We start from the raw sequence: 24,151 nt of genomic DNA, 5'->3' as shown, positions 1-24,151 counted from the left end.
CCCTCGGCATATGGAATTCCCTGGCCAGGGATCAGGTTCTAGCTGCAGTTGTGTAAGCCGCAGCTGCCAGATCCTTAACCCACTATCTATGCCAGGAGGGATACTGAACCTCCATCTCAGCTCTCCCAAGACCAAACAGGTTGCACCACAGCAGGAAATACTACATGTGATATAAATAGTGCCATGACCGTCTCAGTTGGACCATATAGGGTCAGAGGAGGAACTAGTAGTGATGTAAGCCTTGATGTCTACCCAGAAAGGAGGAAGAAGGTGGTCTTCTCCTCTACCCACTTTTCCAACGATTATAAAAAGGTAGCCCTCTTCTTCAGGCACAGCCCTCTCTACCACCTGCCTGTGTCTCACAAGAGTTCTATGCTAATAAACTCTTCGCCTGCAGCTTTGCCTCTTCCTGAATTCTTACTGCGCAGAAATAAAAGAACCTGAGCTTCAGTAAGTCCTGGCTCTGGGTGAGTGGTTTTAATTAAAAAACAGTGGGTTCAAGATCTCTCCTAAGTAAGGAAACTGTGAGTTCAAGTCCTAATTCAAGGTTTGGCTGGGTTGGAGTCCCAACCTGAGGAATATGATTTCAGTAGCATTAACGTAAACATAACCTAAATTCCTAACAAAGACAAAAACGCCAGAAAAAAAAATTTTTATCACAAAATATAGCCTTGTTCTTGGCTGGAAGGAATCTCTCTCACACTCTCTCTCCATGAGGAAGAACGGGGCTGTCAGAAAGACTTATTTTTATAATCCTACCACAGTGTTAATAGTGATTATCTCTTTGTTAACGGAATTCCATAGTTGGGGTGGGATTCTGTCCTTTTATGGTTATCTGTTGAATAAAAGGTTACTTAAAATCTGTTTATAATGAATAGGCATTACCTTTGTGTAGAGGGGGAAAGTTTGTTAACGAAAAATTTGCATCCCTTTAGACTCCTTAGACTCCTTTTTTTTCTATAGCAAAAGGAACCCCCCCCCACTAATTTAAATAACGAAGGAGCAAAGCAAGTTTCTCACTTGCAAGGGTAAGGAAGGGCTATGCCGAAGCCCAATGAGACGCTGCGCGCAGGCGCCCTGCCTTTGTAGAGCAGAGCGTGCTGGGAAATGTAGTTCAACGAGGCCAAGGGCGCATGCGTATTTGCTGACTTGGCAGGATTCTGGATAGGCAGGCTGAGTTTGTTTTTTCGGTGATGCTGGTGAGCTGGTTTTTAACCTTTCTGCACGCTGTTGGGAGTTAGGGAGGAAGCTCCGCTTAGGAAAACCCCCTCCCCCATCCCCAAGGATGAGGTGGGGCCAGAGGGACCTGAGAGAATGCAGTGGTCGGTCGGGCTTGGTGATGGGGCGAAAGGCAGAGATTTGGGTTGTTGTTTTGGTTCGCGTTGGAGTCGAGTGCAGAGTAGTGACCTGGACCCTGCATCTGGGTTATGCCAGCCTAGGAATGTCTCTGGGTTAGAGGAAGGCAGAGCCCTAGCTGTGCATCTCAGCCGTAAGGGCAGAGAGGGTCTGGGCTCTCACTTCTGGATGGGGAGCTGAGGGGTGGGGAATCATGAGGACTGAGCTCGGGGATTTGGGGGCTTTGGCAGTGATGGGATCTATCGGGCAGATAAACCCCCAAAGGGGAGGGGCAGCCACTCCAGACCTTAGCTGGAAATTGCAGAAAAACTGACTTAGGAAGTTATTGACCCTAGAATTTGGATCTCCGAACATCCAGGTCTTTGCTCTTTCCTCTGAAATGCACCTCTTCTAGAAGTAGTTTTTTGTTTTGATTTGTTTATTTTGGATAAATTTCTGAAGCCTCTTATGTAAAGAGCTGTGGAATTGATTCCTTACTTTCTGTGGGCTATGAAGAGCAATTGACTGTTGTTCATTGAGATGGCATTCGTGAATGAGCTTTCAACAACTTAAAGTGCTTTACACGTGCTACTACTTTTATTAATGAATGCAAAGGGACTGATGTAGTAGATGTCACCCAACTTGAGAGGCTCAGAGTTAACCCTGTGTCTGGATAGCAAGATAGGAGCTGTGCCCCTGGATACCACAGTAACTATAGTGACAGGGTCAGAGCCCCGAACAACAATGACAGTGGCCTTTCCTTTGTACTCTGTGGGGAAGAAGTCTGTTCCTGGGCTCATTCCAACCTTATCTTTAGGGAGGGTGTGGGTTACATCCAGGTAGTCAGATAGGGGTCTCATAAAACAGTCTTGATTTCTCAGTATCCCTATTCTTTTCCAGGTCTGTTTTCTCAAGCCTCTACCTGATTGGATAAGATGAAGTTTAGAAGGAGGACCTGACCATTGGCCCCTGACTACCTGTCTTTGGTGAGCAAAGTTTTGCAAGCCTTTTGTACCTTGCTCGGTTTAATTTCTAAAGTTAACATCTGCAGTTTGAAAATCACATGTGGTTAAATATTCCTTGAAATTCTCTTTTATTGCTTATAATTTATGTGTACGTGTGTATATGCAACCATTGCAGTATTGTATGCATAAATGTACCCATATATATTCTTTAAACATTAAGATAGGAGTTCCCCTCATGGCTCAGTGGTTAATGAACTCGTCTAGTATCCATGAGGATGCGGGTTCGATCCCTGGCCTTGCTCAGCGGGTGAAGGATCCGGTGTTGCCATGAGCTGTGGTGTAGGTCTCAGATGCCGTTCAGATCCCCCATTGCTGTGGCTGTGTTGTAGGCCAGCAGCTGTAGTTCCAATTCAGCCTCTAGCCTGGGAACCTCCGTATGCCATGTGTGTGACCCTAAAAAGACAAAAAATTTAAGACAACAGCCTGGCAAAATGCTCATTTATGAGAGAGTTGTGAGAATGGAGACTGAGGAACAGCAGAATCTCCCATCTCACACTTAAGTCCAGATGGTATGGCATCTTGAGCCTGTTTGGCAAATTTGTACACAGAAGACATACAAGTGAGTCAACGTGGCTTTATTTTTTTCTTTCTGGAACTATCTGTGCCCAGAAGAAGGAGAGATTTTTTTTTTTCATTAATTGAATAAATATTCGTTAAAGGCCTGCTTTTTGCCGGGTAGTGTTTGAGGCAGTGGGAATTCAGCAGGGAACAAAACAAAGTCCCCTGCCTATATGGAACTGACAGTCTACGATGAACCCACAGACAGTAAACAATCTGAGTGTGGCAGCCGGTAACTGATGGAAGAAACTGCACTACAGTGGGGATGTTAGGGCAGGGCCTGGGACAGCTGTTATTGTCATATATGGGGAGAGGGAAGCCTTCTCTAATAGTGTGACATTGAGGAGAGACTTGAAGAAAATGAGGGTGTGAGCCTTGCGAGAGGGGAAAATTCCCAGACAGAGGAAGCAGCAAATGCAGAGGCCCCGGGGTGCAAATGTTCTTAGCCTGTAGGAGGGCATCAGAGAGGCCATTGTGTCCAGAGGAGTGAAGACATAGCATAGTAGGGGTTGAGATGACAGAGCAAAGAGGGGTCTGTATAGGCCTTTCGGAGGAGATTGGCTTCTAGTCTTGAGTGAGAAGGGAAGCCTTCGGGAGGTGTTTGTAGTTGTTATTAAGGAGCGATATTGAGGAACAATTTACATACTATTTACCAGTTTTCGTAGGAGGATTTTGAAGAGAGAAGAGAAGTGATATGGTTTGACTTTTTTTTTTTTTTTTTCATCTTTTTAGGGCCACGGGTGGGGCATATAGGATTCCCGGGCGGGATCCAAGCCCCACCTGCGACCTACACTGCAGCTCACAGCAATGCCGGACCCTTGACCCACTGAGCAAGGCTAGGGATCGAACCCACATCCTCATGGATACCAGTTGGATTTGTTTCCACTGTGCCACAACCGGAGCTCCTTGACTTATATTTTAAAGGAACCATTTTGGATGCTTCATTGAGAATAGACTAAGGGATCAAGAGGAAACCTAGGGACCCTGGTTAGGAAGCTAAGGCAATAATCCAGGTGAAAGGTGGTTTCCTTATTCCTCACTCTCCTGCTCTTTAAGCAAACCATCAGACTCGTCACTCACATCAGACCTTTGACTCCTCCCCCATGTCACCTTCAGGGATGGTCCTGCTTTCTGTTTCACTGAGGGAAGAGAACAAGCAGAAAGAAAACTTCCCAAATCCCTCACCATCACATCCGCCAGCCTTCCTGGAAGCATTTCCAGAGTCTGTCCTCCCTCCTTTTACTGTAAAAACAAAAAAAGGTCTGTGCTCTAATTTACATCCAATTTAATGTTACTTGTGTGTTAGATCCCACTTCCTCTCACTCACCCAGGATGGCGCCTGGGGTAATCACTGAGCAAAATTCCTGGCCTGTGATTTCTCTCCCTCTCTCTCTATATATATATATACATATATTTATTTATTTATTTATTTATTTGGGTATATGGACAACATTATTTTTTTCACAAAAATTCAAATATAAAGTACTGATTTAAGAAAATTCCCATCGTGGCTCAGTGGTTAACGAATCCAACTAGGAACCATGAGGTTGCAGGTTCGATCCCTGGCCTTGCTCAGTGGGTTAAGGATCCGGTGTTTCTGTGAGCTGTGGCGTAGGTCACAGACAGGGCATGGATCCCACGTTGCTGTGGCTCTGGCGTAGGCAGGTGGCTACAACCACTAGCTTGGGAACCTCCATGTGCCGCAGGAGCGGCCCCGGAAAAAGGCAAAAAGACAAAAAAAAAAAGAAAAAAAGAAAATTATAAATGACCTAATAGCCATCAACAGTAGTTTGCTCTGGAAGAAATCTTTACAGATATGTTATGCTTTTATCATTCTTCAGTTACAAAGGACTGCCGTTAAGAGTTTAACTATAAACTGAAAGGAAGAAGGAGTTCCAGCTGTGGCTCAGCAGTAACAAACCTGACTAGTATCCGTGAGGACGCAGATTCAATCCCGGGCCTCGCTCAGTCGGTTAAGGGTCTGGCGTTGCTGTGAGCTGTGGTGTAGGTCGAAGATGTGGCTCAGATCCCTGGTTGCTGTGGCTGTGGTGTAGGTGGCAGCTGCAGCTCCCATTCGACCCCTAGCCTGGGACCTTCCATATGCTGCAGGTGACGCCCTAAAAAGCAAATAAATAAATAAATGAACTGATAGGAAGAGAATTAAGCACATAGGAAAATAAATATCTTTTCCTATTGTTCTTTTCCTCACCCCTTTCCGAGATCCTGTCTCATTTTCACTTTAATTTAACTTTGAGCTTAGAATGTTAAGACATGTTAGCAAATTCTCAGAGCTCTGGCATGTATATGTTCCACCTGGGTTTGGGTCATTTAAGTGTATCTTGATCTCATTTCAGTTGTATACACACCAGTGTCATTAGTGAATATAAATTTGCTTTACAGGCAATAAATTGCATTTTTCAATCATGAGGCTTTCCATTTCATTTATTTATGTATTTATGTATTTTTAAATTTTTAGGGCCAAACCCATGGCATATGGAGGTTCCCAGGGTAGGGGTCAAGTCGGAGCTACAGCTGCCAGCCTATGCCAAAGCCACAGACAGTAATGCAGGATCCTTAACCCACTGAGTAAGGCCAGGAATCAAACCTGCGTCCTCATGGATACTGGTCGGATTCATTACCACTGAGACATGATGAGAACTCCCTAGTTTAGAATTCTGATAGGCAGTCTTCCAGAAACCAAACTGATAAAGAAGTAAATTTAGGTTTATAGAATATTAATGAATCAGTACTCACAAAAACATCTGCTGTGTGAAGGGCACACTACTGAGTACATGGGGATTCAAAAAATTTAATCATTATCATCCATCCCCAGAACTCAAAGAGCTAACCACAAAAAACATTAACTTGGCACTTAGAAGACATTCAAAAATCTTGAAACATGTAACCAATAGTGGTTTAGCTGTAGATAGGTCTACATGGAGGAAGAGGACAAATTAAATATTTTAGGATCCTAAATCCTTCCCAGTTCTGAACTTTATAGCAGTATCATGAGGCAGTCTGGACACTTTCCTGGACTATTGAGAAATAGGAGAAAAATAGCGTCTTGAATACCACTTCTTTAAGATAGCTGGTTTAACTAGCAGCATGCTGTAGTACAAAGACCACTCAATTGGAAATCAAGAGAAGACTTTATTGATTCATTCATTCAAGAAATACTTATTAGTTATGTAATACATGCCAGGTTCTAGTGTGGCCCTGAGGACAAAAGAGTGTATAAGTTAGTATCACTGTCCTCAAGAAACTTATACTTTAAGGAAGGAAGACAAGACATTGAAAGTAGAACATTGAAGTACAATGAATGTAGGGGACATATAAGGTGCTGTGAGTTAATTTTTGCAGGTAACATGATTAACATATATATATATGTATATATATAAAATAAGAATAAATTACTGTCCTGCACCTGGTATGATTATAACTTTAATACATATAAATAAGTGTCCTTTCGATGCCCTCCCCTTACAAAGGCTGTTTCACTTTAAAAGCCCACTAACAGTGTATGAGAGCATCTATTTCCCCACATACTTAAACAGCACTAGATATTATATGCTTTTTTAATGGGTTTTATGTTTATTGTTAATAATTTCACTCTTACAAAATGTTACAGGGATAGTAAAAAGAATTCCCATTTGGCTTCAATCAGATTCACCAATTGTTAACATTGTTTGACTTTTATCATTCTGTCTAAATTATATTTTAGTTACAAATTTTTTAATTGAGGTATAGTTGGTTTATAATATTGCATTAGTTTCAGGCATATACTGCAGCAATTCAGTTGTATATATATACTGAATATATATATATATAAAACTATATGTGTGTATATATATATATATAAATTCTCTTTTAGAATCTTTTATAAGTTATTACAAAATACTGGGTACAGTTCCCTGTGCTATACAGTTGGTTCTTGTTGGTTATTTATTTTATATATGATAGTGGTATATGTTAATCCCAACCTAAAATTTATCCCTTCCTCTACCCCCTTACCCCTTTAGTAACCATAAGTTTTGTTTTCTATATCTGGGAGTCTCTTTATGTTTTAGAAATAAGTTCATTTGTGTATAGGTATATGTGTGTTATTCCACATATCAAACTTAGTGAAGTCAGCCAAAGATAAATATCATATTATACCGATTATTAATATCATATTATACTGATTATAAATATAGGATATTTATCTTTGCCTGACTTCACTAAGTATGATAATCTCTAGGTCCATCATCTGATAATGATTGCATTGAATCTGTAGATTGCCTTGGGTAGTATAGTCATTTTGACACTATTGATACTTCCAATTCAAGAAAATAGTATATATTTCCATGTTTGTGTCTTCTTTGATTTTTTCATCAGCATCTTGTAGTTTTCAGAGTACAGGTCTTTTAACTCCTTAGGTAGGTTTATTACTGTGTATTTTATTCTTTTTGATGTGATGGTAAATGGAATTGTTTCCTTAATTTCTTTCCAAACTTTCCTTGTGATTGTGTAGATATGCAACAGATTTCTGTGTATTAATTTTGATTTCTGCAATTTTACTGAATTCATTGGTGAGTTCTAGTAGTTTTCTTGTAGCATCTTTAGGATTTTCTACTTATGGTATCATGTCATCTGCAAACAGTGGAATTTTATGTCTTTTCCAATTTGGATCCCTTTTATTTCTTTTTCTTCTCTAATTGACATGGGAACTTCCAAAACTATGTTGGAAAGGGGCAAGAGTGGACGTCCTTGTCTTGTTTCTGTATCTTAGAACAAATGCTTTCAGCTTTTCACCATTGAATATAATGTTACATGTGTGTATGTCATATATGGCCTTTATTTGGTTGAGGTAGGTTCCCTCTATGCCCACTTTCTGGAGAGCTTTTTATCAGAAATAAATGCTGAATTTCATCAGAAGCTGTTTCTGCATCTATTGAGATGATCATATGGTTTTTATTCTTCAATTTGTTAATGTGGTGTGTCACATTGATTTGGAGATATTGAAAAATCCTTGTATCCCTGGGATAAATCCCACTTGATCATGGTATATGATCTTTTTAATATATTGTTGGATTTGGTTTGCTAGTATTTTGTTGAGAACTTTTGCTCCTATGTTCATTAGTGATATTGACCTATAATTTTCTTTTTTGTGTGGTATTTTTGTCTGGTTTTGGGATCAGAGTGGCCTCATACAATGAGTTTGGAAGTGTTCCTTCCTCTGCAGTTTTGGGGAACGGTTTCAAAAGGGTAGGTGTTAACTCTTACTGTTTGATAGAATCCACCTGTGAAGCCATCTAGTCCTGCACTTTTGTTTGTTGGAAGTTTTAAAATCCAAGTTTCAATTTTAGTACTTGTAATTGGTCCGTTCGTATTTTTTTTTTTTTTCTATTTCTTCCTTGGCCAATATCGGAAGGTTTTACCTTTCTAAGAATTTGTCCATTTCTTCTAAGTTGTCCATTTCCTTGGCATATAGTTGCTTGTAGTGGTCTTTTGTTGTCCTCTATATTTCCATGATGTCAGTTGTAACTTCTTTTTCATTTCTAATTTTATTGATTTGAGCCCTTTCTCTTTTTTTCTTAATGAGTCTGGCTAAAGAATTATCAATTTTGTGATATTTTCAAAGAACCAGCTTTTCATTTCATTGATCTTTTCTATTATTTTCTTTGTCTCTATTTCATTTATTTCTGCTCTGATCTCTGATTTCTTTCCTTCTACTGACTTTGGGTTTAGTTTGTTCTTTCTCTAGTTGCTTTAGGTGTAAGGATAGGTTGTTTGAGATTTTTCATGTTTCCTGAGGTAAGGTTGAGATTGTATTGCTTAATACAATACAATAAACTTCCCTCTTAGAACTGCTTTTGCTGTGTCCCATAGGTTTGGAGTGTTGGGTCTCTGTTGTCATTTGCTTCTAGGTACTTTTAAATTTCCTCTTTGATTTCTTCAGTGATACATTGGTATACATTGGTAATGTACAGTGGTACATTAGTAGCATGTTGTTTAGTCTCCACATGTTTGTGTTTTTTGAAGTTTTTTTTCTTGTAGTTGATTCTTCGTCTCATAGTGTTATGGTCAGAAAAGATACTGGATATGATTTTAATTCTTAAATTTACTGATGCTTGATTTGTGGCCCAAAATGTGACCTATCCTGGAGAATGTTCCATATGTACTTGAGAACAATGTATATTCTGCTGCTTTTGGATGGAATGTTTTGTAAATATCAGCTAAGTCCATCTGGCCCAATGCATCATCTAAGGCCTGTGTTTCCTTATGAATTTTCTTTCTGAATGATCTGTCCATTGATGTGAGTGAGGCGTTGAAGTCCCCCACTATTATTGTGTTACTGTTGATTTCTCCTTTTATGTCTGTTAACATTTGCATTATATATTGAGGTACTGTTGTGTTGGGTGTGTATATCTTTATAATCGTTACATCTTCTTCCTGGATTGCTCCCTTGATCATTATATATTGTCCTTCTTATCTCTTATAACAATATTTATTTTAAAGTCTATTTTGTCTGATATGAGTTGCTACTCCAGCTTTCTTTTGATTTCATTTTCATAGAATACCTTTTTCCATCACCTCACTTTCAGTCTGTATGTGTCTCTAGATCTGAAGTGGGTCTCTTGTACACAACATACATATAGGTCTCATTTTTGTATTCATTTACCTAACCTATCTCTTGGTTGGAGCATTTAATACATTTACATTTAAGATAATTATTGATATTTATTTTCTTATTGCCATTTTGTTAATTGTTTTGTGTTTGTTTTTGTAGGTCATTTTTCTTCCTTTCTTTTTTTGTTCTCTTGTGATTTGATGACTATCGTTAGAGTTGTGTTCGGATTCCTTTCTCTCTTCTTTACTTTTTTTTTTTCTTTTTTTGGCAGTGGCATGCAGAAGTTCCTAGGCCAGGGCTTGGCTTTTTTCTTTTTTGTGTGTGTCTCTTTATAATTTGTTTACAGTTACCACAAGATTTTGAGATAGCAGTCTCTCTCTGTGTGCATGTGTCACTATATTTAAGTTGCTCTAAGTTGCCGAGATCTTAATTTAAAATGCATTTCAAATATCCTGCATTTGTACACTCCTTCTTTCACAATTACTGGTTTTGATATCAGCGTGAGGATGATTTCCTGCCTTTACTGTATATTTGCCTTTATGCTTTCCCATTTAGTACTTTTCTTACTTCTAGTTGTGGCCTTTTCCATTTAGAGAAGTTCATGGCAATGCTGGATCGTTAACCCACTGAGTAAGGCCAGGGCTCAAACCCGAAAGCTCGTGGTTCCTAGTTGGATTTGTTTCTGCCGCACCACGATGGGAACTCCTTCCTTTAGCATTTGTTTTAAACTGGTTTAGTGGTGCTGAATTCTCTCAGTTTTTCTTGATCATATTTTTTGTCCATATTTTTATTACGTTATTTTTTCCTAATTGACTTGTAGAAACTCTGGTCCTTTTTTTGGTCCTTTTTTAGGGCCGCACCTGTGGCATATGGAGGTTTCCAGGCTTGGAGTCTAATTGGAGCTGTAGCTGCTGGCCTGTGCCACAGCCACAGTAATGCCAGATCTGAGCCACATCTGTGACCTATACCACAGCTCACGGCAACGCCAGATCCTTAACACATTGAGTGAGGCCAGGGATCGAACCTGCAACCTCATGGTTCCTAGTTGGATTCATTTCTGCTATGCCATGACGGGAACTTGGAAGCTCTGTATAACTAATGAGTACTTCTGTTTTATCAGTTACAAATATTTATTCCCAATATGACTTCTCTCTTTTTTGTTGACTGCCTTATATGTTTGTGTAGTCAGGTCTGAGAGTCTTCTCCTTTATAACCTCCAGGTTGAATATATTTTTAAGGACTTTCTCACAGCAAGATTATAAAAATAGTCTGATATTTTTCTGGTTGTTTGATAGTTTTATTTTTTAATGTCTAATTCACTTACAGTTTTTTGTTTTTTTGGGTTTTTTGTTTGTTTGTTTGTTTTGCTTTTTAGGGCCACACCTGCAGCAAATGGAAGTTCCCAGGCTAGGGGTTTAACAGGAGCTGTAGCTGCTGGCCTGTGCCACAGCCACAGCAATGCCAGATCTAAGCCACGACTGCGACCCACACCACAGCTCATGGCAACACCAGATCCTTAACCCACTGAGTGAGGCCTGGAATTGAACCTACCTCCTCATGGATACTAGTTGGGTTTGTTACTGCTGAGCCACAATGGGAACTCCATAGTTATTTTTATAAGAAAGTGGTGATAAATTTTTTTTTTCCCTAGATGGATAAGCCAGTTGCCCCAAATTATTTGTTGAACTTCCACCTTTCCCCAAATATTCAAAATGCCCTGTTTATCATATATTAAGTCCCTGTAAAAGAAATAGGCTCTTTCTAGACTCAATTTTGCTTTGTTATCCTTCAGTCTGTCCTTACTTTAGTAATATACTTTTTCAATTAACATAGTTGTATGTTTTGATATCCAGTATGGACAAATCTTCCCTCATCTGCATCTCTTTTCTTTTTCAAAAATGTATGTTATATATATTAAGTTGGGGTTATATTAGTTTCACAGGGCTGGTGTAACAAAGTACCACAGGCTGGATGGCTTAAAACAATGGAATTGTATTGCCCCACAGTTATAGTCAAGGTTTTGGCAATGCCAGGCTGCTTCCACAACCTATAAGGGAATCCTACCCAGCTTCTGATGGTTTGCTGCAATCTTTGGCATTTCATGGCTTACAGCAGCATAACTTTAATCTCTGCCTTCATTGTCACATGGTGTTCTTTCTGTGTATCTTTGTGTCTTTGCATGATCATCTTCTTGTAAGGAAACCAGCCATATTAGATTGGAGCCTACTCTATGCAATATGACCTCCTCTTAACTTACATCTGCAGTGATCCCATTTCTAAATAAGGTCACATTATGATATACTAGGGGGTAGGAGGTGTGTGTGTGTGTGTGTGTGTGTGTGTGTGTGTGTATTTTTTGGGTGGGTACACTTTCAATTCACAACTGGAGAGAACAGCATCTTTAAATTTTGAGTATGTTCATTCAAAAACATGGATTTTTCAGTTTGAGAAGTCAGCAGAATTTTGCTGCTTTGAAGTTTCTGCACCTGTTTCATAAAATGCTTTTAAGATTGTTCTCTTTGTCTCTTATTTTAGAAGTTTGGCTGTGATATCCTTGGGTATGCTTTTCTTTAAATTTAGCCTCCTAGAGGTCCCATCATGGCTCAGTGGTTAACGAACCCGACTAGGAACCACGAGGTTGCGGGTTCAATCCCTGGCCTCACTCAGCGGGCTAAGGATCTGGTGTTGCTGTGAGCTGTGGTGTAGGTTGCAGACACAGCTCGGATCCCATGTTGCTGTGGCTCTGGTGTAGGTCAGCAGCTACAGCTCCGATTAGACCCCTAGACTGGGAACCTCCATGTGCTGTGGGTGCGGCCCTAGAAAAAGACAAAAAGACAAAAATAAATAAATAAATAATGGGAATTTAGTTTCCTATGGTTTGGGACTTCTTGAATCTATAACTCACCAGTTGGGAATATCTTCCATCCTTATTCCTTCAATTACTATGTTATTCCTATTCTTACCTTTTGTTTTGAGACTCCTGTTATATACATGTTTAATCTTTTGAGTAGGTTTTATAAGCTTCTTATGCTCTGATCCTAAAAGAGATAAGCTTATATGAAAAGATATATGAAAAGAATTTAACGGTCAGAATTAAAACATAGGAGTTCCTGTTGTGGCTCAGTGGTTAATGAACCCGACGAGTAACCATGAGGTTGCAGGTTTAATACCTGGCCTCGCTCAGTGGGTTAAGGATCCCTCATTGCTATGGCTTTGGTGTAGGCTGGCAGCTACAGCTCTGATTGGACCCCTAGCCTGGGAGCCTCCGTATGCCATGGGTGTGGCCCAAAAAAAAAAAACCAAAAAGACAAAAAAAAAGAAAAAAGAAAAACATAAGTTATAGAAAAATTGTTGAAGTGAAACAGAACATTAAGTGAAATACAATGAAATCTTTTTTTTCATTGAGAACCTTTTTTTATTTTAGGATAGTATTAGATTTACAGAAAAATTGCAAAAATGGTACATTGAATTCCCATATATTTCATAGCCAGTTTTCCCAACTAACATCTTACATTCGTTTTTACATTGCCACAATTAATGAATCTAGGTTGATACTTATCATTAACTAAAGTCTACACTTCATTAAAATTAACTTAGTTTTTAACCTAATGTCTATTTTTTTCAGTTCTAAGATCCTACCCAAGATACCATGTTACGTTTAGTTATAATGTCTTTCTAGACTCCTCTTGGCTGTGACATTTTCTAATCCTTTAAAAAAATTATCACTGAGAGTCTTTTTTTTAAACTCTGTGCTTCAATTTGCATATTTTTTAATTGATCTTTCTGTTTGCCCAATCTGTTTTTATACCAATCCAGTTGAGTTCTTAATTTCAGGTATACTGTGCCGAATGCTTATTTGATTCCTTTTTGGTTGATTCCAAATTGCTATTAAAGTTTTTCATTCTTTTTCTACTTTGTCTATCTTTCTATCTTGTTTTCTCTTGATTCCTGGTCAGTGGTACTGACGTTTTGTATGTCTGCTAAGTTTTGATTATGTACTTGTCATCATGATAAAAGGACCATAGAGTTTCAAGTTGATGTCATCTTTTACCAGGAAAAGTTCTCTCTCTCTTTTCTTTTAAAGTAGATAGGGTCATCTCAGCCAAGCTATGTTAGTGCTAGGTCGCAGGGGTTTTTTGTTTGTTTGTTTGTTTGTTTGTTTTTATCTTTTCTAGGGCCTCACCTGTGGCATATGGAGGTTCCCAGGGTAGGGGTCTAATCAGAGCTGGCCTACGCCAGGGCAACAGCAACTCGGGATCTGAGCTGCATCTGCAACCTACACCATAGCTCACGGCAACACCAGATCCTTAACACACTGAGCGAGGCCAGGGATTCAACCTGCAATCTTATGGTTCCTAGTCAGATTTGTTAACCATTGAGCCACTTGATGGGAACTCCCCAGGTTGCAGTTTTGATAACATTTATTTTACCTCTTGATTACTCCTTTTCCTAGGATGTGGCCCTCCTGAGCACTCAGTTGAAAATGTGGCAGCTCTTTGTCTCCTCAGCCCTGAAAAATTGTGGGAGATTTACTTTTGACATTCAGAGGTTTTCAGCCTAACTCTTCAGACCCCCTCCCCCCGCCGCCACGTTATACAGCTTGAAAATTCAGATTCTTGGAGTTCTCTGGCAGCTTAGTAAGTGAAAATATCTGGCATTGTCACTGTTGTGGCATGGGTTCAGTCCTTGGCCCAGGAACTTCTGCATGCCCTGGGCGTGGCCAAAAGAAAAACCCAAATTCTTTGGGAAGAATCTGGTCATGTTTGAGGTCTTTTCTGTCCCTAATTTTGCTACTTCAGCCACTTGTAAATGCCAAAATCTGTACTGTTTCTTTGCCCTTCTTGAGTGGCCTTCTGTGAGGGGTCAATGTTGGATTCTCAGCCAGAATTGGTAAGTTTATTTCCTACTGGTGAAAAGTGGCTGTATATCCTCAAGTGTCAGTTTGTCACTTCTCTAGAGCTTTTTGATTGTTTTGTTTTCAAACTCATCCAAGTCTCCATTAAACTTTTCTTTCCAAATAGAGGACCCATATTTTAATAACAAGAATTGTATCTGTTTTATCTTTTCTATTGTCTAAAGAGGGTAGCACAAGGGAAGTTGTATTGCAGTGTGAAATATGGCAGCAGACAGTGATATCAACATTTTGGGGGTAAGTCAATTAGCTGTTTGACATCTGAGGAATCTCACTGTGGCAGTTATCTTGGTGAATGCCTCATCATCTAGAGTCTTATCCTCATATTTGCAGATTCAGAAATTTGAAGTCAGTGCAGAGATAGATTCATCCATGTCAATTTATAATGACTAATGAGTTAAACAGAAAGTGGATTTATATTACATCGAGATCTAGAACTATCAAGGAATTCATATCTTTATATTATTTGGCAGGAAATAAAGAAAAAAGAAAACAAAATTCTAATCCTAATTTTGCCTGGCAAGTGTGGAGTTAAATACCAAAGGAAGTTAATGGTGTGATGAAAATATGTAATGTTTTTATTGTTTTGTTTTGTTTTGTTTTTTTGTTTTGCTTTTTTTAGGGCCATACTTGCAGCATATGGAGGTTCCCAGGCTAGGAATCAGAGCTGTAGCTGCCAGCCTACACCACAGCTCACGGCAATGCCAGATCCTTAACCCACTGAGCAAGGCCAGGGATCAAACCCACAACTTCATGGTTCCTAGTCAGATTCGTTTCCACTGAACCATGATGGGAACTCCTTATTCGTATTTTTTTAGCTTATTAAATTGCTTTCATTTTAGTTCTTAAGGTTCAGAACTTCTAATTATACATTTTTAATTAAAATGTTCTTATTGATGTTGTAGCTGATTTAGAATGTTGTGCCACATTCTTCTGTACAGCAAAGCATGACTCAGGCATACATACATATAGATTCTTTTTAACATATATATTCTTTTCCATCATGGTCTGTCTCAGGAGATTGGATGTAGTTCCCTGTGCTATACAGTAGGACCTTGTTGTTTAGCCATTCTAAATGTAATAGTTTGTGTCTGCTAACCACAAACTCCCAGTCCATCCTCTCCCCACCCCCTTGGCAACCACAAGTCTGTTCCCTTCCCATTTATTTATTTATTTATTTATTTTGTCTTTTTGCCATTTCTTGGGCCACTCCCCAGGCATATGGAGGTTCCCAGGCTAGGGGTCCAATCGGAGCTGTAGCCGCCGGCCTACGCCAGAGCCACAGCAACGCGGGATCCGAGCCGCGTCTGCAACCTACACCACAGCTCACGGCAACACTGGATCGTTAACCCACTGAGAGAGGTCAGGGATCGAACCCGCAACCTCATGGTTCCTAGTCGGATTTGTTAACCACTGCGCCACAACGGGAACTCCTGTTCTCTGTGTTTCTGAGTCTGTTTCTGTTTTGCAGATAGGTTATTTGTGCCTTACTTTATTATATTTTATTGTCTTTTTAGGGTTGCATGCATGCATATGGAGGTTCCCAGGCTAGGGGTCACATTGGAGCTGTAGCTGCCAGCCTACACCACAGCCATAGTAGCAATGCCAGATCTGAGCCACATCTGCGACCTACACCACAGCTCCTGGCAATGACAGATCTTTAACCCACTGAGCGAGGCCAAGGATCAAACCTTCGTCCTCATGGATACTAGTCAGATTCATTTCTGCTGAGCTACAACAGGAACTGTGCCATATTTTAGATTCCACATATAAGTGCTGTCATATGGCATTTGTTTTTCTCTGACTTACTTCTCTTAGTATGATAATCTCTAGTTGCATTCATGTTGCTGCAAATGGCATTATTTTGTTCTTTTTGATGGCTGAGTATTCCATCATATATGTGTACCATATCTTTTTAATCCATTCATCTATCAATGAATATTTAGGTTTTTTTCCATTTCTTGACTGTTGTAAATGGTGCTGCTTTGAATACACAGGTGCATGTTTTTTTTTTTTGTTTTTTTTGTTTTTTTTTTGTTTTTTTTTGCCATTTCTTGGGCTGCTCCTGTGGCATATGGAGGTTCCCAGGCTAGAGGTCCAATTGGAGCTGTAGCTGCCAGTCTACACCAGAGCCACAGCAACATGGGATCCAAGCCGCGTCTGCAACCTACACCAAAGCTCACTTCAACACTGGATCCTTACTTAACCCACTGAGCAAGGCCAAGGATCGAACCTGCAACCTCATGGTTCCTAGTCAGATTTGTTAACCACTGCTCCATGATGGGAACTCCTTTTTCTCTTTTTCTTTTTTTGCATGTATTTCTTTGTTTGTTTTGTTTTGTTTGTCTTTTTGCCTTTTCTAGGGTTGCTCCTGCAGCACATGGAGGTTCCCATGCTAGGGGTCCAATAGGAGCTGTAGCCACCGGCCTACGCCAGAGCCACAGCAACTCGGGATCCTAGCCACGTCTGCAACCTACACCACAGCTCACGGCAATGCCAGATCCTTAACCCACTGAGCAAGGCCAGGGATTGAACTCCCAACCTCATGGTTCCTAGGCAGATTCGTTAACCACTGAGCCACGACGGGATCTCCATCATGCATCTTTTTGAATTACAGTTTTGTCCAAGTATATGCCAGGAATGGGAATGCTGGATCATATGGTAATTTTATTTTTAGTTTTCTGAGGAACCTCCATACTGTTTTCCATAGTGGTTGAATATATGTTCCAATATATATTCCCACCAAAAGTGTAGGAGGGTACTCTTTTCTCCACACCCTCTCCAGCATTTGTTTGTAGACTTATTAATGATGGGCATTCTGACCGGTGTGAGGTGGTACTTCATTGTACTTTCGATTTACATTTCTCTAATAATTAGCTCTGTTGAGCATTTTTTCATGTTTTTTTTTTTTTTTTTTAAACCATCTGTGTATCTTCTTTGGAGAAATGTCTGTTTAGATCTTCTGCCCATTTTTCAACTAGGTTATTTGTGTTTTTGTTGTGAGTTGTAGAAATTGTTTTTATGTTTTGGACATTAAGCTCTTGTTGGCTGTGTTTGCAAATATGTTGCTCGTTCTGTAGGTTGTCTCTTCATTTTGTTTATGGTTTTCTTTGCTGAGCCAAAGCTTGTAAGTTTTATTAGTCCCATTTGTTTATTTTTATTTCTATTGCCTTGTAAATATGTAATGTGTTTAGATGATCTTACTAGTTCTAGCCCCTCAATAAACTCTACCTACTTACTGAGATAAAAAGATCTACCTAGGAGTTCCCGTCGTGGCGCAGTGGTTAACGAATCCGACTAGAAACCATGAGGTTGCGGGTTCGGTCCCTGCCCTTGCTCAGTGGGTTAATGATCTGGCGTTGCCGTGAGCTGTGGTGTAGGTTGCAGACGCGGCTCGGATCTCGCGTTGCTGTGGCTCTGGCGTAGACTGGCAGCTACAGCTCCGATTGGACCCCTAGCCTGGGAACCTCCATATGCCGAGGGAGCGGCCCAAGAAATAGCAAAAAGACCAAAAAAAAAAAAAAATCTACCTAGTATTTGGCATTAGTCTCTTTTCTTCCAGATTATGTATGAGTAGGAAAAACCTGCCATTTTTTGCATCTTTAGCACTTTTTTTTCTGTGTCCTGTTACCATCACTTTACTTTTTTTAAATAAAATTAAATCATTCTCTTTGAGATGGAATCTACTAATCTCTTTTTTTCACTCAATGAATGTTATTACATTTATAGTTGTACAACAATCATCCCAACCCCAATTTTATAGCATTTCCATCCCAAACCCCCAGCTCCTCCCTTCACCCCCAACCTGTCTCCTTTGGAAACGATAAGTTTTGCAAAGTCTCTGAGTCAGTATCTGTTCTGCAAAGAAATACATTGTGTCCTTTTTTTAGATTCCACATGTAAGTGGTAGTATATGATGTTGGTGTCTCACCGTCTGACTAACTTACGATAATTTCTAGGTCCATCCTTGTTGCTGCAAATACTGTTATTTCTTTCCTTTTAATGGCTGAGTAATATTCCATTGTGTATATGTAACACATCTTCTTTTTCCACTCCTCTGTTGATGGACATTTAGGTTGTTTCCATGTCTTGGCTATTGTATATAGGACTGCAGTAAACATTGGAGTACATGTATCTTTTCAAGTCATGGTTTTCTCTGGATAGATGCCCAGAAGTGGGATTGCTGAATCAAATGATAATACTATTTTTAGTTTTCTCCATACTGTTTTCCACAGTGGTTGCACCAATTTACATTCCCACCAACATTTTAATAGGGTTCCCTTTTCCCCACACCCTCTCCAGCATTTATTGTTTGTAGACTTTTTGATGATGGCCATTCTGGCTGGTGTAAGGTGGTACCTCATAGTAGTTTTGATTTGCATTTCTCTTATAATTAGTGATGTTGATCATCTTTTCATGTATTTTTTTGGCCATCTGTATGTCTTCTTTGGAGAATTGTCTGTTTAAGTCTTCTGCCTATTTCTCAATGGGCTGTTTTTTTCTTCTTGGTATTGAGCTGTTATAAATTTTGGAGATTAATCCCTTGTCACTTGCTTCATTTCAAATATTTTCTCCCATTCTGTGGGTTTCCTTTGCTGTGCAGAAACTTTTAAATTTAATTAGGTCTCATTTGTTTATTTTTGTTTTTATTGTCATTACTCTAGGAGGTGGATCTGAGGGCATATCGCTGTGGTTTAGTTGGAGTGTGGCCTATGTTTTCCTCTAAGAGTTTTATAGTATCCATTCTTATATTTGTGTCTTTAATCCATTTCGATTTTATTTTTGTGTGTGGTGTTAGAATGTATTCTAATTTCATTCTTGTACATGTAACTGTCCAGTTTTCACAGCACACTTATTGAAGGGGCTCTTTTCTCCATTGTATATTCTTGCTTCCTTTGTCATAGATTAGTTGACTGTGGGTACATGGGTTTAATTCTGGGCTTTCTATCCTGTTCCACTGATCTATATTTCTGTCTTTGTGCCAGTAGCATATGATTTTGATGACTGTAGCTTTGTAGTGTAGTCTGAGGTAAGGGAGCCTGACTCTTCCAGCTCCATTTTGCTTTCTCAGGATGGCTTTGGCTATTCTGTGTCTTTTGTGCTTCCAAAAAAACTTTAAACTATTTCGTTCTAGTTCTGTGAAAAATGTCCTTGGTAATGGATTGCATTGAATCTGTCAATTGCCTTGGGTAGTATAGTCATTTTGATAATATTGATTCTTTCAATCCAAGAGCATAGTATGTCTTTCTCTCTGTTTGTGTCATCTTTGATTTATCAGTGCCTTATAGTTTTCAGAGTGCAGGTTTTTGTCTCTTTAGGTAGGTTTATTCCTAAGTATTTTATTCTTTTTGATGTGATGGTAAATGGGATTGTTTCCCTAATTTCTCTTTCTGATCTTTGGTTGTTGGTATATAGAAATGCAGTCAATTTCTGTGTATTAATTTTTTATCCTGCGACTTTACCAAATTCATTGATGAGCTCTAACAGTTTTCTGGTAGTGTCTCTAGGATTTTCTAGGTTTAGTATCATGTCATCACAAATAGTGATAGTTTTACTTCCTTTCCAATCTGGATTCCTTTTCTTTTTCTTCTCTGATTGCTGTGGTAAGGACTTCCAAAACTATGTTGAAGAGTAGTGGCAAGAGTGGACATCCTTGTCTTCTTCCTGATCTCGGTGGGAATTCTTTCAGCTTTTCACCATTGAGAATGATGTTAGCTGTGGGTTTGTCATATATGGCCTTTATTATGTTGAGGTAGGTTCCCGTTATGCCCACTTTCTGAAGGGTTTTTTTTTTTTTTAATCAGAAATGGATGTTGGATTTTGTCAAAGGCTTTTTCTGTGTCTATTGAGAGGATCATATGGTTTTTATTCTTCAGTTTGTTGATGTGGTGTATCACACTGATTGATTTGCAAATATTGAATAATCCTTGCATCCCTGGAATAAATCCCACTTGATCATGATGTACAATCCTTTTCATGTATTGTTGGATTTGGTTTCCTAGTATTTTGTTGAGAATTTTTGCATCCATGTTCATCAGTGATATTGGCCTGGAATTTTCTTTTTTTCTAGTATCTTTGTCTGGTTTTGGTATCAGGGTGACTATGACCTCATAGAATGATTTTGGGAGCATTCCTTACTCTGCAGTTTTTTGGAATAGTTTCAGAAGGATAGGTGTTAGCTCTTCTCTAAATGTTGGATAGAATTTGCCTGTGAAGCCATCTGGTCCTGGACTTTTGTTTGTTGGAAGTTTTTTTTTATCACAGTTTCAATTTCAGTACTTGTGATTAGTCCATTCATCTTTTCTATTTTGTCTTGGTTTAGTCTTGGAAGATTGTACTTTTTAAAGAACTTGTCCGTTTCTTCTAGGTTGTCTGTTTTATTGGCATATAGTTGCATGTAGTCATCTCATGAGTCTTTGTATTTCTGTGATTCTGTCGTAACTTCTTTTTCATTTCTAATTTTATTGACTTGAGTCTTCTCTTTTTTTCTTGATAAGTCTGGCTAAGGGTTTATCAATTTTGTTTATCTTTTCAAAGAATCAGCTTTTAGTTTCATTGATCATTTCTGTGGTTTTCTTCATTTCTATTTCATTGATTTCTGCTCTGATATTTATGATTTCTTTCCTTCTGCTAACTTCAGGTCTTGTCTATTCTCTCTCTAGTTGCTTTAGATGTAAAGTTAGTTTGTTTATTTGAGCTTTTTCTTGTTTGCTGAAGTAGGTTTGTATTGCTATAAACTTCCCTCTTAGAACTGCTTTTGATGAATCCCATAGGTTTTGGAGTGTTGTGTCTTTGTTGTATTTTGCTTCTAGGTACTTTTTAATTTCCTCTTTGATTTCTTCAGTGATGCATTGGTTGTTTAGCAGCATGTTGTTTCGTCTCCACGTGTTTGTGTTTTTTGCAGTTTTTTTCTTGTTGTTGATTTCCAGTTATATAGCGTTGTGGTTGGAAAAGATGCTTGATATGATTTCAGTTTCCTTAAAGTTACTGAGATTTGCTTTGTGGCCCAGGATATGATCAATCCTAGAGAATGTTCCATGTGCATTTGAGAAGAATGTGTATTCTGCTGCTTTTGGATGAAATGTTCTATAAATATCTATTAAATCCATCTGGTCTAATGTGTCATTTAGGACCTGTGTTTCCTTGTTGATTTTCTGTCTGGATGATCTGTCCATTGCTGTAAGTGGGGTGTTAAAGTCCCCTGCTATTATTGTGTTTTGTTGATTTGTCCTTTTAAAGTTGTTAGTAGTTGCTTTTTATATTAAGGTGATCCTATGTTGGGTGTATATATATTTATAATTGTTATATCATCTTCTTGGATTGATCCTTTGATCATTATGCAATGTCCTTCTTTGTCTCTTATAATATACTTTGTTTTAAGATCTATTTTGTCTGATGTAAGTATTGCTACTCCAGCTTTCTTTTGCTTCCCATTTGCATACAATATTTCCTTCTACCCTCTCACTTTCAATTTGTATGTGACCCTGGAAATGAAGTGGGTCTCTTGAAGACAGCATATATGTGGATCTTGTGTTCATATCCATTCAGCCAGCCTATGTCTTTTGGTTGGGGCATTTAGTCTATTTACATTTAAGGTAATTATTGATATGTCTGTTCTCACTGTCATTTTATTGACTCTTTTGGATTTGTTTTTGTGGGTCTTTTTTCTTCCCTTCTTCTTTTGTTCTTTTGTGGTTTGATGACTATCTTTAATGTTGTATTTGAGTTGCTTTTTCTTATTTGTGTCTGTATCTATTGTACATTTTTGTTTTGCATTTACCCTGTAGTGTTTTTTCCCCTGTAGCTTTGATATAGGAGTATATATACACAAGATTGTTTTAAGTTATTGGTCTCTTAATTGCAAGTGTTTCTCCAGTGTCCTGCATTTGTACCTTCCTCTTCTCACGATTTCTGTTTTTGGTAACATATTTGTTTGTGGATGGTTTCCTGCCTTTGCTGTATGTATGCCTTTACTGGTGAGCCTGGTCATTTGTAATATTTTTGTTTCTAGTGTGGCCTTTTCTGCCTAGAGAAGTTCCTTTAGTATTTGTTGTAAAGCTGGTTTAGTGGTGCTGAATTCTCTTATCTTTTGCTTGTCTGTAAAACTTTTGATTTTTTCCTTCAAATTTGAATGAGAGCCTTGCTGGGTAGAGTAATCTTTATTGGAGGTTTTTTGCTTTTATCACTTTAAGTATATATTTTTTCTTTTTTCTTTCTTTTTTTTTTTTTTTTTGCCATTTCTTGGGCCACACTAGTGGCATATGGAGGTTCCTAGGCTAGGGGTTGAATCGGGGCTGTAGCTGCCTGCCTATGCCAGAGCCACAGCAATGTGGGATCTGAGCTGCGTCTGCAACCTAAACCACAGCTCACAGCAACGTCAGATTGTTAACCCACTGAGCAAGGGCAGGGATCAAACCTGCATCCTCATGGTTCCTAGTCGGATTCGTTAACCACTGCGCCACGATGGGAACTCCAGTATATATATTTTTCTGATGAAAAATCTGCCAATAACCTTATTGGGGTTCCTTTGTATGTTTTTGTTTCTTTTCCCTAGCTGCTTTCAGTATTTTCTCTTTGTCCTTAATTTTGGTCAATTTGATTAATATGTGTCTTGGGGTGTTCCTCCTGGGTTTATTTATATAGTACTGGTTGTGCTTCCTGGATTTGAGTGAGTGATTCCTTTCCCATGTTAGGGAAGTTTTTGGCTATTACCTTTTAATATATTTTTATGGCCCTTTCTATTCTCCTTCTGGCACCCCTATAATACAGATGTTGGTGTGTTTAACATTGTCCCTGAGTTCTCTGAGACTGTCTTCATTTCTTTTCAATCTTTTTTCTCTTTTTTATTACACATCAGTGATCTGTTCTCCACCTAGCTTATTTGTTCTTCTGCCTCTTGTATTCTGCTGTTGGTTGCTTCGAATGAATTTTTTATTTCAGTTATTATATTTTGCATCTCTGCTTGCTTAATCCTTAAATCTTATATTTCTTTGCTCAGTGTTTCTTGTAACTTATCAGTCTCTGCCTCCAGTTTATTTCCAGTGTCTTTTTTTTAATTTAATTTTTTTACGAAATAAAATACATACATTTAAACACAATTACATTCACACAGATTATTATATCATGGATCTTAAGAAACAGATTAAGTGACTCCCTCTGGAGAAGAGAAATGCAAGATGTGCTGAGACAAATAAGAGATTTATTCTATACTTTATCCCATTTTGTATGGCTTTCATCTTTACTATTTAGTATTATGTACTACATTTCAATTTTTCTTTAAATATTAGCATTATATTAAAATTGTGTATATTGTGCAAGTAAAATTTATAAAGAAGAAAGCCTTATATACCATTAAATATTTTATATAGCATAATAAAAAGAATAACTTAACTGGTAAGAATAACAAAAATAATACACCCTCTGAAAATAAGTAAAATATAAAATGCATAAATTGGTTAAAAAACAGTGTAACTATATAAATATGTCCCCACAATTTGTTACATCTTATTGATTCTTCAATATAGGCATTACACCATTCTAGGTGATGAGATAAACAAGACATTATAGACCTTACATTGTACCTTGGAGAGAAATGGTTATTAATAATACAGTTGTAGAACTGTATTATTTAATTATAAAGTTGCATTATTTAATTATAATTATCATAAATTCTTTGATGGAGAGGAAATCAGAATCAGATCTAAGGAGACT

At 38.4% G+C, this 24,151-nt stretch overlaps 1 protein-coding gene across 13 annotated transcripts in view; it reads left to right on the top strand.

The window, feature by feature from the left end:
- The window catches only part of LOC110256075 (uncharacterized), a 103,503-nt gene that overhangs the window by 5,597 nt on the left and 73,755 nt on the right, over positions 1-24,151 (top strand). For 3 of the 13 annotated variants that reach the window (XR_014825330.1, XR_014825325.1, XM_084992464.1), the window contains exons 1-2: positions 1,144-1,199; positions 2,236-2,321. The gene's annotated coding sequence lies outside the window, so the exon portion shown is untranslated. Of the gene's footprint in view, positions 1-1,143; positions 1,715-2,235; positions 2,322-3,650; positions 5,343-24,151 lie in introns of those variants that run through there. The other 10 variants (XR_014825324.1, XR_014825341.1, XR_014825358.1 and 7 more) reach the window with 10 other exon arrangements.

The sequence above is a fragment of the Sus scrofa genome, chromosome 1, assembly GCF_054392235.1.
Source record: "Sus scrofa isolate SSC_HxYL_T2T_F1_AM1 chromosome 1, Sscrofa_HxYL_maternal_Yorkshire_Landrace_v2.0, whole genome shotgun sequence".
In the NCBI taxonomy this organism is placed as follows: domain Eukaryota; kingdom Metazoa; phylum Chordata; class Mammalia; order Artiodactyla; family Suidae; genus Sus; species Sus scrofa.
The sequence above is the reverse complement of the archived record's forward strand: the minus strand, read 5'-3'. Positions and strand labels throughout refer to the sequence as shown.